Source organism: Papio anubis, chromosome 5 (assembly GCF_008728515.1).
Source record: "Papio anubis isolate 15944 chromosome 5, Panubis1.0, whole genome shotgun sequence".
NCBI classification, from domain to species: domain Eukaryota; kingdom Metazoa; phylum Chordata; class Mammalia; order Primates; family Cercopithecidae; genus Papio; species Papio anubis.
The window spans coordinates 98,047,751-98,065,761 of NC_044980.1; the positions used below are offsets into that span (position 1 = coordinate 98,047,751).

An 18,011-nucleotide genomic window follows, 5' to 3' on the forward strand; every position below is an offset into this window, starting at 1 on the left:
TAGTTCTGTGAACTTTTCTATTTTAGCATTCGTGATCAACTTCAATAGAACATAATAATTTTTAATGCCCAAGCACGGAACCTAGAAGTCATATAAGAAACGTTTGCTGAAGTTGGTAGTAATTTTGAATCTATGCAACTTAAGTTTACTATAATAAAAAAAATGTATAATTCCATCAAAGTAAGAAAGAGTTGAGAAACTAATTCATATAACTCAAATCCTGTTTTTAAATTATAGCTATTTTCCTAGAGATACATCAAATTAAAATGTATAGGCATAGTTTCACCATGTTTTCTCTAAAGTGTAATTCTCATTGAACTATGCCACCTTGAATTGTAAAAAAGGTCAAAAACATCTATAATGTTTTTTAAAGAACCATAGGAATTGTTTTTCTTTTCAAAGATATGTAGGTTATAATGACGGAGAATACTCAAAAGGACAGGAATTTCCCTCTATGATAATATCAAGAACACTTTTATTAAATTTTTTTGAAGTAGCATACCATGGTAAAAACAACATTGATCCTGAGATTTGAAGGCAAAGGTTAAAGTCTCAATTCTGAACCTTAGTAACTCTGTAACTATGGACAATCACCTGTCTTTTATGCCTCAGTTTAATATGTCAGATCATGTCTGTAAAAAGATCTGTTATTAATATTACTTACTTAAATGAAGATAGAGATAGGTTTCTCTAGCTAAACATCACAAGAAGAGACTTATTTGTCTAATAAATATCATAATATGAAATGCATAGATATAAAAGCCCTCCTTTCTATGTTTTAGTTATTGTACTGCAAGATTTGCATATATTATTACATCTAATTATCAAACCAACCTTATGAAAATGCTGATACTATAATTTTTATTTTACAGATATAAAATTGATGAAAAATAAACACTTGCCCAAGGCCATCATCATTTAAGTGGTGCAGGTAGGGTCTTAACAGCACATTCAGCTTCTCTAGTCTGCATGTAAAAATATGTACATACAACTCCATATTTTTACCTCCAATGAACTCAAGATTGAATTTTAAAATCTTGTTTAAAGTAGCATTAATATATATTTATTTAATTGAAAACTCTATATTTAAAAACAGAAGCTTTTAAAATTGTAAAGCATGGTAGTTCCATAAAATTAATATGTTAGTTCAATATCTATGAGGTTACATGTGACACTGATCAAAACTGAAATGATGTTCAAAAATATAATTAAAGAATGGATTGATGCTTTATTTCCAAAATATAATATTTTGGGGTAGATCCGAATATGACTATATTATGTGTGATTTATAATTTGTAATTTCAAACAGTTTCTAAAACATTGGATGTTTCTCATCTGAATACTCAAGAAAAGTGTGTGTTTACTCAAATAATAGTTTAAGCAAATGTCTGGCCTTTTTCCCCCTTTTCTCATATCATATCAAACCAAATCTCATATGTATCATATCATATATCATATCATATCACATATCATATTGTATCATATCATATCTACATTATAACATATCATGTCATATTTCATATCATATCAAAAGCCCTAAGATCCTTCCTCTCCCTTCACCATTAATTTAGAAAAAGTAGAGGAAAAAAATTAAAAGTTAAATTGAGAGCCTACAAATCATTGTCTTTGCATTTGCTTATTTTTTCCAGGGAAGACTCTTCTTTCATTTAATTTGTTTAAGAAACATTTACAATTCCTACCATGTACCAGATACGAGACACAGGATTAAATAATTAAGGCCTCCCCATCATACTCTGGTTAGGGAAAGCTAAAAAAGAACATATATGTTGATATATTAGAACAAATGGAAGATGGTTTACAAAGACAAAAGTACTTAACTTGAATGCTGAATGATCAGTAATGTTGGCTAATATTTTGTATTGATAAGAAGCATTTGTTAAATTTTTGTTTTGTTTTGTTTTTATATTTGTAAAGAACAACTGGAAGGGTGTAGCATAAAAAGAGTAAAAAGGCAGAAACAATAGCATCTATGGATTCCTGAAAGCAAGGAAAAACAGGGCATGTTTGAAGAGATTAACTATAATCCAACTATTTAGAGTCATTTACATGGAAATGGAAAAGTAAACAGAGGAGTGGATGCTGAAAGATCAGATTGTGAAGAAAGATATGGAAGAATTTTTTAATTTATCACAAGTAATAGAAAATGATTAAAGATTTTAAGGATGATAAGCACCAAATACTGGTGTGCATTTAAGGAAACTTTAAAAATAATAAGGCAGGGGTCACGGATGCTCAGTTAATGTCTGTTTCAGCTATTCAGAGAAAAGATTATAATGACCAGGTCTACAATGGTGGCAGTGGGGTTGGAGAAAAAGGGAATCATTGAGTAGAATCAAGAAAAGTTAAACCACAGAACTTGTTTGTATTTGTCAATTGAGGCAAATGGAAAAGGGAAGAATGATGAATGAAGTTCTGAATTAATCAAACTGGGTAGGCAAATGATACTTTGAGAAGGTTAAACCTTGTTAACAAGAATAGAGGATTTCTGATTCAAGTTTGAAACAGATGGACAGATAGGTAGTGTATTAGTTCATTTTCAAACTGCTATAAAGAAATACCCAAGACCAGGTAATTTATGAAAGAAAGAGGCTTAGTTGACTCATAGTTCCATATGGCTGGGAAGGTCTCAGAAGATTTACATTCATGCCAGAAGGTGAAGCAGGCACATCTTACATGGTGGCAGATAAGAGAGAGCAAGCAAGGAAAACTGTTTTATAAAATCATCAGATCTCATGAGAACTCACTCACTATCACAAGAACAACATGGGGGAAAACACCCCATGATCCAGTCAGCTCCCATCTATTCCCTCCCTTGACATGCAGTAATTATGGGGATTACAATTCCAGAGAAGATTTGGGTGGGGGCACGGAGCCAAACCATATCAGGTACACAGGTAAATAGGTAGGTAGGTAGATAGACTAGATATAGATAGATAGATACATACATACATACATGTATCATACATACATATTAGATAGATTTGTCCAGTAGAGAATTGAGCAAAAGAAAATTTATGCTTCAGGGAAAGTGTGAACTGTAGATTTTAGTTTGGAAATTAAAGCTATACTGATCATTTTCATTAAAAAAATGATGTGTACAAATATCTGAAGCACATTTGGAAACTATAAAGGCCCATATGGTTTCCTTTTCTGATTAGTGTGTAGAAAGTAAAAAGAAACTATCATTCTCACTCTAACAAACTCATCAAGATGGTAAAACTAAAAATCAGAATATCGTAGTTTTTTCAAGTCAACATAGAGCTATGGCCACAGAAACCATAAATATCTAAATTCAGAGAAGAGCAAGGCATTCACAGAAGAGATTAGAAGAAGAACAACTCCTCTCATTAGCTGGGAGAGGAACCAGATGAAGAGGAATTCATGGAGCGAGACACAAGCAGCAGAATATTTTAATATTTTTAAATAATTTTAGTAATTGTCGACTACCGAGAGATGGGGCAGGAAGGGGAACTGAAATACATTTATCTTAATACTCTTAGTCTCAGCCTAAAGGAGATTTGAGCCATTTGAGCCAAGTCAAGACATCACAGAGAAACTCCTCTGAAGCATTTTAGGCTTGCAGCTACCATAATCCAGGAGTGCGGCAGGAGAGCTGAGACAAAATCCTCTAAGCCATTCTGGGCTCTTACAAAAAGTGTCAGGCAATAGGCAGAGAACTGAGCAAGGAGAAATTGCTCAGGAAACAAAGAAACATGGTAGCAGAAAGCAGAGTGAACCTATCAACAATCCACAAAATTGGTAGCTAGGAACTAAAGTAGACAGAGATCTCTTCTAGTACAGAAAGTTGACAGCTTGTTTGTAAAGGATAATGAAATCCTTCAAACCATGACAGTTCAAAGACAAGTCCTGTTAAAGAAAATGTCCCAAACCAGCATCCAGACATTTCTAACCAGTGGTAAACTGAATCAAGCTAAAACTCTTAACAAAGCCCAGGCAAGCTCAACTGAAAATCAGATTGATTCAGTCCCTCACTGCAGCATCCTAATAGAAAAGGTAGTATGCTATTTTCTAAGGATATATATTATTTACTCTCATCTCTAGTAGTCTTTTATATAAAATAAATTGCATAAAATTCATTGTTTAAAATTAATTTAACTTGCATAAAATAACTGGCATATGTATTCAGGAAGAAGCAATTAAGTGTACCTCATTACCCGGAAAGAGAATAGTCAGTACAAATAAACCCAGAGACGTAACAGACATGAATGAATAAATTAAAAAGGAAATTTAGAAATGCCTCAAGACAAATGAAAATGGAAACACCACATACAAAATATTTTGGGATACAGCCCTAAAATGTATAGCAATAAGTGCCTACACCAAAAAAAGTAAAAAGACTTCAAATAAACAATCTACAATGCACCATAAGGAACTAGAAAAACATAAGCAAAGTAAATCCAAAATAAGTAGTAGAAACGAAATAATACAGATCAGAGCAGAAATAAAGGAAATAGAGATTGAAAAAATTTTAAAGATCCACTGAAAGGTTGATGTTTTAAAAAGATGAACAAAATCGGTTATCCTTTAGCTAGATAAACTAAGAAAAAAAAAGACTCAAATAAATCAAATCAGAAGAATAAAATGTATTACAAGTGACTCGACATAAATATAAAGGATCATAACAGACTATTATGAAAAACTAATAAACTGAAAAACTCAGAGGAAGTTGATAAATTCCTGGATACATACAAGCTACCAAGATTGAATCCTAAAGACGTAGAAAACATGAACATACCAATAATGAATAATGAAATTGAGGCAGTAATAAAGACTCTCCTATGACAGAAAAGCCTCAAACCTGATGGCTTCACTACTGAATTCTACCAAACATCTAAAAAAGAACTAATATTAATTCTCAAACTCTTCCAAAAAATTCAAGAGGAGGAAATGATTTGAAACTTATCCTATGAGTCCAGCGTTACCCTGATACTAAAAACAGACAATGACACAAAAATAGTATCATCAAAAAATACAGGATAATATCCCTGGCAAACATAGATGACATATCCTCAACAAAATACTAGTGAACTGAATTTAACAGTACTTTAAAAATATCATTCACCATGATCAAATGGCATTTATTCTAGGAAACGCAAAGATAGTATGACATATGTAAATAAATAAGAGATACATCACTTTAAGAGAATCAAGGTAAAAAAGGATTATTTCAATAAAGAGAGAAACAACATTCAATAAAATTTAACATTCAGTCATAATAAAACTTCCCCAAAATTATGTACATAAGGACTATCCTCAAGACAATATAAGGTATATATGACAAATCCACAGCTAACTTCATACTGAATGGGGAAAAATTTAAAGTTTTTTTCTAAGATCTTTAACAGTACAAGAATACCCACTTTTACAACTTTTATTCAATATAGTACTGAAAGTCTTAGTCTGCGCAATTAGGTAACAGAAACAAATAAAGGATGTAGAAATTGGAAAGGAGAAAGTCAATTTGTCAAGTTGTTCATTTGGCAGAGAATATAATAATGTATAGAAAATCTTAAAAAATATTCCAAAAACTATTAGAGCTAATAAATGAATCTGGTAAAGTGGCTGTGCACCAAATCAACATGCAAAAATCAGTAGCATTTCTATACACCAGTAGGAAACCACATGGAAAACAAATCAAGGCAGCAATTCTATTTATAATAGCTACCAAAAAAATAAAATACATAGAAATAAATTTAACCAGGGTGACTAAAGTTCTCTAAGTAAAAAACTATAAAACATTGATGAAAGAAAATGAAGAAGACACCAATAAAGAGAAAGATATCCTATGTTCATGAATTGGAAGAATTAGTAACATTAAAATGTTCATATGACCCAAAGTGATCTGTGGATACAATGTAATCTCCATCAAATTACCAATGACTTTCTTCACAGAAATAGAGGGTAAAAAAAAAAAAAAACCTTAAAATTCACATGTAAATGCAAAAGATCCCAGAGAGCCAAAGCAATCTTAAGCAAAAAGAACAAAGCTGGAGGTATCACACAATCTGACTTCAAAATATACTACTGAACTGTAGTATCCAAATAGCATTACACTGGCATAAAAACTGACACATAAGTCAGTGGAAGAAAATAGAGAACCTAGAAATCAATTTACAGCCAACTGAATTTTGACAGTTGCCAAGAACATGCAGAGGTTGGGGGTAAAGGGGATGGGAGAGGTTTGTCAATGAGTACAAAGTTACAGTTAGGAAAGAAGAATATTTTCTGGTGTTCTATCATGTAGTAGGGTGACCATATCTAATAACATGTCTTGTGCATTTCAAGATAGTTAGAAAAGAAAACCTGGAATCCTCTTTATCATCTTCTTTATCACCACAAAGAGGTGCTGATTACCGTGGCCGATCATTATGCAATGTATACATATATTAAAACATCAAACTATACTCCCATAAACATGTACAATTATTATATGTCCAACATAAAAAAGTAATATGTTATAGATGAATTGCTAATAACATCAAAATGTCAAGTGTATAAAGAGAGAAAACTAACAGCTATATAAAATGAACAGTGAAACATAAAGACCAATTTTTATTTATTTTTCTTTTCATTTATACTTTTTTTAGAGATGTAGGTCAGTGTTGCTCAGGCTAAATTCAAAGTCCTGGATTCTTACAGTAACCAAAATAGTATATACCCTAAGGAATATACCCTAAGGAATATAAGTTGTTGTACCATAGAGACATATGCATGCATATGTTCACGGCAGCACTATTCACAATATCAAAGATATGAAATCAACCTAAAATGCCTATCAATGGTAGACTGGATAAAGAAAATGTAGTATGCATATACCATGGAATACCATGCGCCATAAAAAAGAATAAAATCATGTTTTTTCAGCAACATGGATGGTGCTGAAAGCCATTATCCTAAGCTAAGTAATATAGAAACAGAAAACAAAATACTGCATGTTCTCATTTATAAGTGGGAGTTAAACACTGAGTACACATGTGTACTTGAGGGCCAAGGGTGGGAGGAGAAAGAGGATAGAAAAACTACTTATCATATACTATTCCTATTACCTGGGTGGCAAAAGAATCTGTACACCAAACCCTTGTAACATGCAATTTACCGATATAACAAACCTGCAAGGTACACATGCAGCTTTAAAAAAAAAAAAAAAAAGTGATTATCATACGGAAAAAACAAACAAATTCCAGTTTTCAAATTATCCTCCTGCCCCAGCCTCCTGTGTAGCTGGGTTGTATGCATGTACCACTGAGCTCAACTGGGCCAATTTGTAATCAGAAATAGAAGACAAAAAACAGCATAATAATGTTTTTAACATTCTGAAAGAAGAAAACTGCAATTTCAAGTTCTATATCCAACAATTTTTTTAACAAAGTGAAATAAAGAAAATTTCAGACAAACAGATAATGTATCATCAGGAACACTGAATCAAAAGAGAAGCTAAAAGAAGTTACTCAGACTACTTTTAAAATAGATACCACATGAGCCACACAATTGCAAAAAAACAATAAAAAGCCTCAGAAAGGTGAAATATTTGTGTACATGTTACAAAATGTTTTAAGCATCTTTAAAAAATAAATAATAAACATTTATCTTCCATTTGTAGAAGAAAAATTTAAGACAAATCACAAATGCAGAAGTTGTGAGAGAGGGAGTTATATGCTGGTAAAGTTTTTATACCATAAAATGTACTTATTTGATGGAAGATAGTAAAAAAAAATTAAAAGACATATTTTAGTGGCCATCAAAAATGTTAGAGATATATATATTAAATACATAAGACAAAATAAAACATTAAAAAATACTTATAAATAATCAAAAATAAGACATAAAAATATAAAAATATTTTAAAAGAACAAATGATAGAAATAGCAAAAGAAATAGCAAGTGGAAGACTAAACTCCAACTTCATTAAAACTGCAGAAACTATGTGAACTAAGCAAATCATTCAAAAGTCAGAGACTGTTAGCTAGATAGAAAAAAATTAAAACAAAACTACATGGTGTTTATAAGAAACCTGCTTTAAGTATAAAGAATCATTGTAGTTGAAATATAAAGAAGGAAACCATTTTACAAGCACTAATGATAAGAAGCTAACATAGTTATCACAGAAAATTAAAGTTTGCCTAATTCAATTCAAGAAAGATGATTTCTGGGCAAGTAGAAAAGCATTTCCTATGATAATATGGCAAATTAATCAGGAAAAGATAAAAATCCTCTGTGTGTACCTAATAAGGGCAGGTCCAAACACATATATTAAATATTGACACAGCTTAAAAATTTACCTACATAACAACCCTGGACATGTACACATGAAGCTTAAAAAAAAAAAAGTGATTATCATATAGAAAAAACAAACACAGCTTAAAAAAGAATTAGAGCACTTCACAATAATAGGGGTTTTTGATTTAATGTTTAAGCTAGGTATGAATATTAAATGTCTGAGTGGAAGTGAAATGGTTTGGCTGGAGTCCCCACCCAAATGTCATCTTGAATTGTAGCTCCCATAATTCCCACGTGTTGTGGGAGGTACCCAGTGGGAGATAATTGAATCACAGGGGTGGTTTCTGCCATACTTCTCTCATGGTAGTAAGTCTCACGAGATCTGCTGGTTTTATAAGAGGAAACCAAACCCCTTTCTCTTGGCTCTCATTCTCTAGTCCACCGCCACAGAAGACATGCCTTTTGCCTTCTGCCATGACTATGAGGTCTCCCCCGCCACAGGGAACTGTGTCTATTAAACTTCTTTTTTTCCTTTATAAATTACTCAGTCTCAGGTATGTCTTTATCAGCAGTGTGAAATCAGACTAATGTAGGAGAGAAATAAATTTAATAAATATAAGAAATTTGTGTATGGATATGTAGTTCAAGGTAGTAAATAAAATTAAAGAATTAAATTGTGAAATCTGATGACTATTGATAGAAAATACAAAATGAGGACATGAAGTCCTAGGGAGAAAGGATAATTAACATGGCTTTCAACCAATTGGCCTGAGGGAATAAGAAAAATGTGATTTATATTAATTAAAATTAACTTTTAACAGTTTGTCTAAATCTTTATCTCTTTGAGACGACTGCTTAGAAAGATTATAGTTGCATATGGGGGGGGGGGGTGGATAAAGAGTAAATGGATTTCTACCTGTGTGAAAAATGTTTACATTTACAATCCCCAGAACTGTTTATCTCAAATATTTGACATTTATGGAACCACACAGACCACCAATTCTAAATGATTTAAAAAGTTAAATATATTTTTAAACTAATGTAAATATTTAATTGATAATAAAAGTAATAGTTTACATAAGTTAGAGGGAAAGTAATGTTTTGTCTTTAAGACACTTGCATCTTGATAATGTATAGATTGAAGCATGTGCTAGAGTTTGTGTTTTGGCTACTTAGCAGGTTTCTTTTCTTATTTTTATATATACTCCATATGTATAACTCAATACTGATGTTATCAAGAATAGTTGATGGCATTTGATGGCTATGTCAAATATCTCAATATGTGTGCATAGAACAAAGACCTAGAAATGAAGGCAAACTTTCTTACTAAAAACTACTTTAAGCTCACTGTCAGATACAAAGCTGACAGGACATAACATTCAAAAGATGGAAGATTGAGTGTTTCAGCTTAAAACAGAGGCAAAACAATTTTAAATCTGCTCTTTTTTGATCAGGTTCTGGTATGTAAACTCTTTCCTCAGAGTATGTGTTTCTAGTTGAATGTGGTTTTAAAGTGTGACCATTAGTTATTTTCTATAATGAAGAAAAAGGTATGGTAAAATGTCAAGCTCTAAATAGCGGAATCATTTCCCAAACAGTTTGTTCTTTAAAATGCTGAGATCATATCCTAGAATTAACTATTGTGAAGATTCTGCAGCAATGATAAGTTCAAGCTATACAATATACAAAATACATCACTTGAGAAAACCCCTTGAAATCTTAGAAAACAATGGTTACTTTTCAGAATTTCCTCCAATTTCAAAACTGTGAGCATCTTCTTTCTTTTATAACTAGTACACATTGGTATAAAGAAGTCTTGCATTTATTACACTTACTCTAGCACTGCACACTGAAAACTGGAGATTGATTTTGTGATTTGTTCATGGTTGGTTACATCTTTCATTATTTCTTACCCTAGAATCCTCAAATCAGGAGGTGTTTTTTAAAGCCAGCAATTTCTCTTGGATGGAGTGTATAAAAATTCAAAATCATATGACATCTCCTTAGCTGTTTTTCAGAATTTCTGATCCTATTCTAGTTTTTATCATTGTTAACAGATAAATCATCTTAATCATTAATAATAATCATTAATCAAGGAAACAACTATTTTGTGTAGTTTTGAGCAATGATCCCAACAAAAAAGTCATTGATCCGTTTTTTTCACATATGAATGAAGCTTATCTATGCCAAGAATATATTCATAGTTTTCAAAAGAATGTCTTCATCCTGTTAAAAAGGAAAATGTCATGGCAAAACTTGGTGGCTCGTGCCTGTAATCCTAGCACTTTGGGAGGCCAAGTAAAGCGGATTGCTTGAGACCAGGAGGTTGAGGCTGTAGTGAGTGAGCTATGATCATGCCACTGTACTCCACCCTGGGAGACGGAGTGAGAACCTATCAAGAGAAAGAAAGAAAGAGAGAAACAGAGGATGGAAGAAAGGAAGGAAAGAAAACAAAGAGATTGAGAGAGAGAAAAGAAAGAAGGAAAGAAAGAAAGCAGGCAAGCTAGGTATGATAGTGTTTACCTAGTCCATATTTTATACTGTTATTGTTATGTAGAATTTAAGTGTCATTTGATAAACTAATTTTATTGTAATATTTAAATTGTTGTTTAACAACTATTCATCCATACCAATAAACACTTCCTACCTGTTTAACTATCGACCTATTTTGACAATTAGATAACACGTGAAATGTATGAAACCACACAAAATTTAACAAATAGCTTTTCTATAGATACAAACTATGTTAAATAAAATAAACCACTTATAATGAAAAAGAAAAAAAGACCCAAGTAGTCATTATATCTCAGGAAAATGTTTAAGAACTTATTAATTAATAACCATACATTTTTTTACCAAAATAATTTTTTATTTCAAATTTCAAAAGTACATGGGCAAAATTATTCTTATTGTTCCCTTAAAATACCAGCAGACTATCTGAGAAACACTGGAAAGTCTATCACTGATAAACTATATTGCATACATTATATTGATACTCCTTTTAGCACATAAGACTAAATAGATATTGATTTGTTTGTCAGAGCATGTGATATTTTGAGAATAAGCTTTAAGTTAACTTATCTTTTGTTGGCTTTCTCTACTACCATGGGGAAAAAAAAAAAAAAAATCCAGTTGCTCTATAATTGTTTACATGTTGTGTTCAATGGAATACTTGGAGTTAGAAATGGACAATGTGAGACCCTAACAGGTAGGATCCAAGTGCAGGATCTCCTATATGTAGATACTCTATTCAATTCAATTAGTTTTCAATAGCTTATTAGACCAGTTCTTCTCAAAGTTTAATGAGCTACAAATGACTTTTCACAATGCACATTCTTTGTATTAGATCTGGGATGGGGCCTGAGATTTGTATTTTTAAGTAGCCTTCACATATTGAAGGTATCAGGAGAGAGTGATAGAATTCAGTTTACTTCATATTTCTCTGTGTTGATCATTGGTGGGGTAAGTATTTTTTTCTTCTCACATTCTCCAGATCCTTCTCTGATATTCTCCCTAGTTATCATTTATCACTGATTTTCCTAAAGGATTTTTATATTTTTCCCTCACATCCCTGATGCTGATAAAATTCTTGATATGTAAGCCTGATTAAGCAAAAATAATGTTACATATTATTTCAAATATTTCTGAATTTCCTTTCTCTCTCTCTCTCTCTCTATTTTTTATTTTATTTTATTTTATTGTTTTGCTGTGTGTTGTTATTTCTGGTAGGCTTCACAGCTTTTTCCTTTTTATTTTAGAATTAAATAACTTGTAAAATTCTGAATATTGAGTGCATGAAAGAAACTTATACAGGCACAATGAATATTATTGTCTATTTATAAGAATTCCTGTAATGATACAATTTCAGAAATAATTCCATTGATTTCTAGAATAATGGTGGCATTTTAAAAATATTACTGTTTAAGATAAAAATAGAAATTATAGTATAAAACTCTTTTAACAACTTCTAAGAAAAATACTGCAAACAATTAATTTGAGTTCAAAGATCTTAACTACTATTAAATAGCACATTCATCAAATAAAGAGGACATCTAACAGCTGTTTATAAAATTAATGTATTATAGATGTGAATTTTTGTTCAGCATTTGTATTGGAATGTTTAATTCAGAGCTCTTAGTCAAATCCATTATTTTTTTATGTGTCAAAACCTCATTTTGCTTCTGTAACATCTCACTTAATCTCTCCACTTACTCACAAGTGCAAAACTCAAAAAGAGTGGTAAAAACAATTGTTTTTTACTCCTTCCTGGAATTGCAAGAACAAATAGAAGCAGTAAAACAAATGTTAAAGTGCCATCAAATTTATTTTAAAATGCCATAAACTTTCTTTGAATCATCATAAAAAGTATCTAAACAGACACTGCATTTGCGTATTCCATGCATTTTTGGTAATGTTATGATTATTTCAATTTTATACGCACGTATTTATATCTATCTATATCTATCTATTGATCTATCTACCTACCCACACTGGTGTAAACTGAATCCATCACTAATACAGTTACCACTCGATATTCATGTGTATCACTGTAGCATCCAGAGACACTAGAGAAGGTAAAAAGTCTTTAATTCATTAGCATAAAAGCTATTGTGCACTAAATAATTTGTGTAACAAATGGGATCAGAGGTACCAACAAGTCCACAAAATATTGCATAATTTACCTACACAATGCATTCAACCATTCACTTAATTATTTTAGTTTATATAATTTTTCAGCACACCACCCACAAAAATAGTAAAATTTAAAGCCTTTGTCTACATCTTTGTTATTTATGCAGATAATAGACAAATAAAAATATATATAAACTTTTTTAAAATAGAAAGGGCCATAAAGCCAAATAAATCAAGGCTTGTATAAAGAATATAATGTGAATGCTATATTTCAGATAATTTAAAGAAAGATGTGATATTTGAGCAGAGTGTTAGATCATTCTGCATTGCTATAAAGGAATATCTGAGACTGGCTCACATTTCTGCAGGCTGCACAAGAAGCATAGTGCCAGCATCTACTTCTGATGAGGGCCTCAAGAAGCTTACAATCATGGCAGAAATTGAAGGGGGATCAGGCATGATCCTTCTCTCAGATGGTGAGAGAGAGAGCAAGAGAGAGGAGGATGTGCTAGGCTCTTTTAACAACCAGCCCTCAAGTTAATTAATAGATTGAGAACTCACTCTTTACTGCAGGCAGGGCATGAAACCATTCATGAGGGATCCACTCTCCATGACCCAAACACCTCCCACTAGGTCCCACTCCAACACTGGGAATCACCTTTCAACATGAGATTTGGACAGGACAAATATCCAAACCATATCTAGCAAAGAGAGTTGAATTAAAGGGGGAGGCAAGTCATCATGTATCTGTGGGAGACCATGTGATAAGGTGCAATTGGAGGAATTTAGTGAAGGGAGCAATAAACTCTGACTTAGCTCTCAGAGTTTATTTAGGACTGTTATATATTTTTTTTAAAAAGCAAAGGCAGAGAGATCAATAACCAAGCTTTCATAATACCTGGGAAGAGAAATGACAATGGGTTAAGCCAGTGTGGGAGGTGTGAAAGGGAGGAAAGTTTTTTAAGTGACCAGATTTTCTGTCTCATTGGATGTGCAATGTAAGACAAAGAGAAACAGCAAGAATTTTTTTTTTGCTTAAAAAACTGAGTTCATGGAATATCAGTTTATTGCAATGAGGAAAACTAGAGAAGAAGCTGGTTTAAGATGGTGTTTTCATTAAAGGTCAGTCGCAAAAGCTGATAATATTCTAGGATTTGTGGGGATTTTTTCTCTTTTTTTCCTATTTTTTAGCAGAGGGATTTTAATGCTGGTAATTGTTTACAACAGTGTTAGAAACACAAGAAGTTCTTATGGTGGAAGATAATTACACCTTTGAGAAAGATATGGCCAACTGACTTCCTTGGGCCAATGTAATGTAAAATAAGCTCTAGGAGTCAGTACATCACCTTCAATCTTTGCTCTACTAAGACAACTAGTAATGTTCTACATGAATGATGCTCCATAATTTTGCACCTCTGAGTTAGGTTGACATGGAAGAGAATCCCCAGATTACCAGTGGTTAACATGTAGTCTTAGTAATAAACATGCCAGTGAGATTTTGGAGTTATTTGTTACTGCAGTTTCAACTACTCCTTGACCAATAAGTTATGACTACTCTAAGGTTAATTACTTTAACAAGTTCAAGAAATAGCTCTTTAAAAATTCCTGCATTCAAATCTTTTGCCTATCTCTTCCATTGAAATAACGCAATTGGCAAGCCATCTTGCAAAAAGAACAATAAATATAATCTGTTAGTCTTCTATCTTGAAGGTAGAAAGGAGGAACAGAGGGGTGGATGTGGAGCTATCAGACAACACACTATTTCTCACTGGCTACTACTTTGACTACTTAGCAAAAGAGAATAGCCATGTTTCTTCCCAACAGACTGCAACTATCCTTTGTCCAAAGGAAAACTTGCTTGCTTTTATGAAAAAGGGAGACCAAAGCCATCAGTCACTGCTTTTACGTCCTAGTGACATCAATATCTCTTCTAGTTTATTTTCTATTGATAAAATGTCATTGCTTCTTCAAGCCCAATTATCTCAGATAACTAACTCCAAAAGATATGTTTCCTTGGATTCCTTCTGGGTTGCTACTTTATCAGTCAGTGTTTAATCATGTAAACAGACTAGGAATTTGAATGGAGGTAGTTTAGGATTTTTTTTTTTTTTTTTTTTTTCCCAAAATTGCAATTGAAGGAATGTGGCAACATAAAGGGATGGGTGAGATTCCCAAATGCTGAATGCATGTAGGAATTCACTACTACTTTTAAGGCTGGAGGAAGATGAGAAATAGTGTTACTCCAGGTCCGAGGTTGCTTTGTCACCTGAGGCATCTACTGTGCTTGTACTGGCTGAGCAGAAAGCCAGAGTCTCACTTCTACTCTACACTACTCACTCTTTGTGCTGCTGCTCCTACCACCATAATTGATGCTGCTCCAGTCACAGTGCTCTTTCCACTGTTACTCCTGCTCTCGAAGTTTTCTAAATACTGCCTTTTCTACTGGCACTGCTTGGGTAACCACTGCCAGAGACATTCTCAGAAGCCATAAAAATATTTTATAACCCCTACCACCTTCCAGTCTCCTGCCAGTATCTCACATCAGCAGAAACTGACAAGAAGCCATTGAAAAGAGAGTCTAGGAAATGTATTTTATATCACTCCAGGCCAAAAGGGACACATTTGATTTCTACTTTGGATTGCAGGAATGGATTCCTACAATGCTAACTGATATCCGACACTCCCACAAAGGAGGACAGTCAAAGGAACAGCTTAAGGCATGCTACATTGGAGATCCAAGTGGAGACCCCAAGCAGATATCAAGATAAATGTCTGATTTCAGTGGAACATGTAGGATGGAGATAAAATCCTAGAATTAGTTGGTATATAATATGGATGTGGTCTCCTGGATAATGACTAAACATAGAGAAGAAAATTTATGCTAGGATAAAATCCTAAAATACTCTTTATAATTTGTCCATCAGCAAGAAGAGAAAGATCCATGAGAGGAGGTTAAGAGGAACTAAGAAATTTTCGACAAGGAGTTCTTGCTATTGCAAAATTTAATGAAAGCAGTGTTTCAAAACTAAGAAAACAATCTTATCAAATGGCACTGATCAGTCAAATAAAATGAGGGCTGAGAACTAACCAATTGTTTTGACAAGTTGGAGGTCATTAGTGATCTTGGTGGTAGCTGCCTCAGTGGAATTCTGGGGATAATTAGATGAGATTCAGGAGTAATAGAAGAATACTAAATGATGACTGAATATATACTGTATAAAGTAATTTTGTTGGAAATGAGAGGATATTTTAGAAGCTGAAACAGGATAAAACATTGAAGAAAATTTTTAATCTTTCTTTTTTAAGATGGGAGATAATACAGAATATATCTTGTGCTGATGCAGATGAAACAGTACAAAGAAAAAGTAATGTAGAAGAGAGACAAGAAAATTGTAGAAGTACTTGATGTAGTGATATGGGCTGGAATCCGATACAAAGGGAAAAGTTTATCTATATAGAAATAGTGGCAGTTCATCTATGTATCAAAACTGGCTGATAGTATATGGATTCCAGTGTTTCATAGGTATATTTGGTACTGGGGAGATGTAAAAGATACCTTCTGAGTAATACTTTGTTCTTAGTTAAAGGAGAAGTGTGAAAGACAAAACAATTCCCTGAGATTGAGAAGCAGCAGAGGAACAGCTAGTTCTCAGTGTTGTTAGGAGCTGTCCTGGCATTCCCAGCTAGGACTTTATGTTCCTCTTACTGAACATAAGGAATCTCAAAAAACAAAAAAATCACCCTGGGACTGTGATGAAATGAGACTGAGACATAAAACAAATAAAATATAACATCATGATCTTCTATAAGCACAGAATAAATTTAGATCACTGTGCAAACTACAAAAATACCACTTATCCCTAGTGATTTCTGCCTAAAAGGCATTGACATAGGAACGTTATCAGTTGAGAAGAAGCTGAGTTTTTGAAGTTTGTGGAACTAAGAAACAATTTGTGAAATAGTCACCTAGGAGAATGAAATTATTAATTATCTTTGATATAGAAATAGTACATTTTAAATATCACAGAGAGTACTCTAAGGGTAAAGTATTTGAAACTGAAATTGAGATTTGGGGTGTGCCGCATTTATTAAAATTTTTAGGATATTATCTTAGTAGTATAAGGTGGAGGAAAAATTAATAAGAATAAGAAACTGAGTGTCCAGTATTCTGGATGAATCATTCCAATAAATAATGTAATTTTGAAGAATGATGACCAGGACAGTCATAGAGTGAACATCAGTAAGGCAGATACTAAAATCATCTCTGAATGAGAAAGACTGATTAGGAAGACTGCACAAGGAATGGCAGTAAAGTTACAGTCTGATAACATGAACTTGGTTGGGGCTGACTGGGGAGGGGTGGATGTGGAGCTGGCAGACAAAAACTGTTGAGCATTGTCCTATTGGGTAGATTTATGGTCATCCAAATTTGTCAATTAAGAGTAAAAAAGGATCATCTATTCTATCTGGGAATAAGAAGCCATCTACAAGGACTGTAATGAAAGCAGCTACCTCAGAAGACAGCCAAGATCAAAAGAGAGGCAGAAGCTGAATACCTGTTCAGAGAAAAGTTTGAGGATGTCGAGTGTGATGTGTCATGATGACAGCTATGAGTTCCAAGGACACAATGAAAAGATTTGTGGATTAGGAATGAGATGTGATATGAGTCAGATTTGGGGATACACAAAATCAGGTGAAGATTAGAATATAATTGTTGGAGAGTGACAGTACCAAATTAGATTTCTGCTGATGCCAGAAGTATCAACCATGATGAAATGAATCTTGCTGACCACTAAAAAAAAGGAGATGACAGGTTCTAATGGAAACTTCTTGGAACTGTTGTCCTCAGAATTTTGGGATAGTGTTGAAAAAAATGTTGGGGAAAGGACTGTAAAGTTTGAACTTGATAAGAAACATGCTTCAAATCCTTTTGCGAAGTTAACCATGTGCAAAACAAACTATTCCGCTTATTAGAAAAAAAAAAAAAAAAACACTGGGAAATCTTTTCTAGCAACAGGAAATTACTAACGCAATGGAGAGCTGAAAAGACTCGTAGCATGGCTACTCTGGTATATATTTCAAACCAAGAAAGGTTGTAGTTTGCTATGAACAAATTTCCC

General features: G+C 32.9%; 1 long non-coding RNA gene across 2 annotated transcripts in view; it reads right to left on the reverse strand.

Annotated features, from left to right (window-relative positions):
- LOC103885296 overlaps positions 1–18,011 on the reverse strand; it is a 90,935-nt gene that overhangs the window by 25,747 nt on the left and 47,177 nt on the right. Inside the window, exon 5 of one of the 2 annotated variants that reach the window (XR_004183793.1) lies at positions 10,656–12,824. The exons of the other annotated variant lie outside the window; for it this stretch is intronic. This is a non-coding gene — a long non-coding RNA (uncharacterized LOC103885296). Of the gene's footprint in view, positions 1–10,655; positions 12,825–18,011 lie in introns of those variants that run through there. 2 annotated transcript variants of the gene reach the window in all.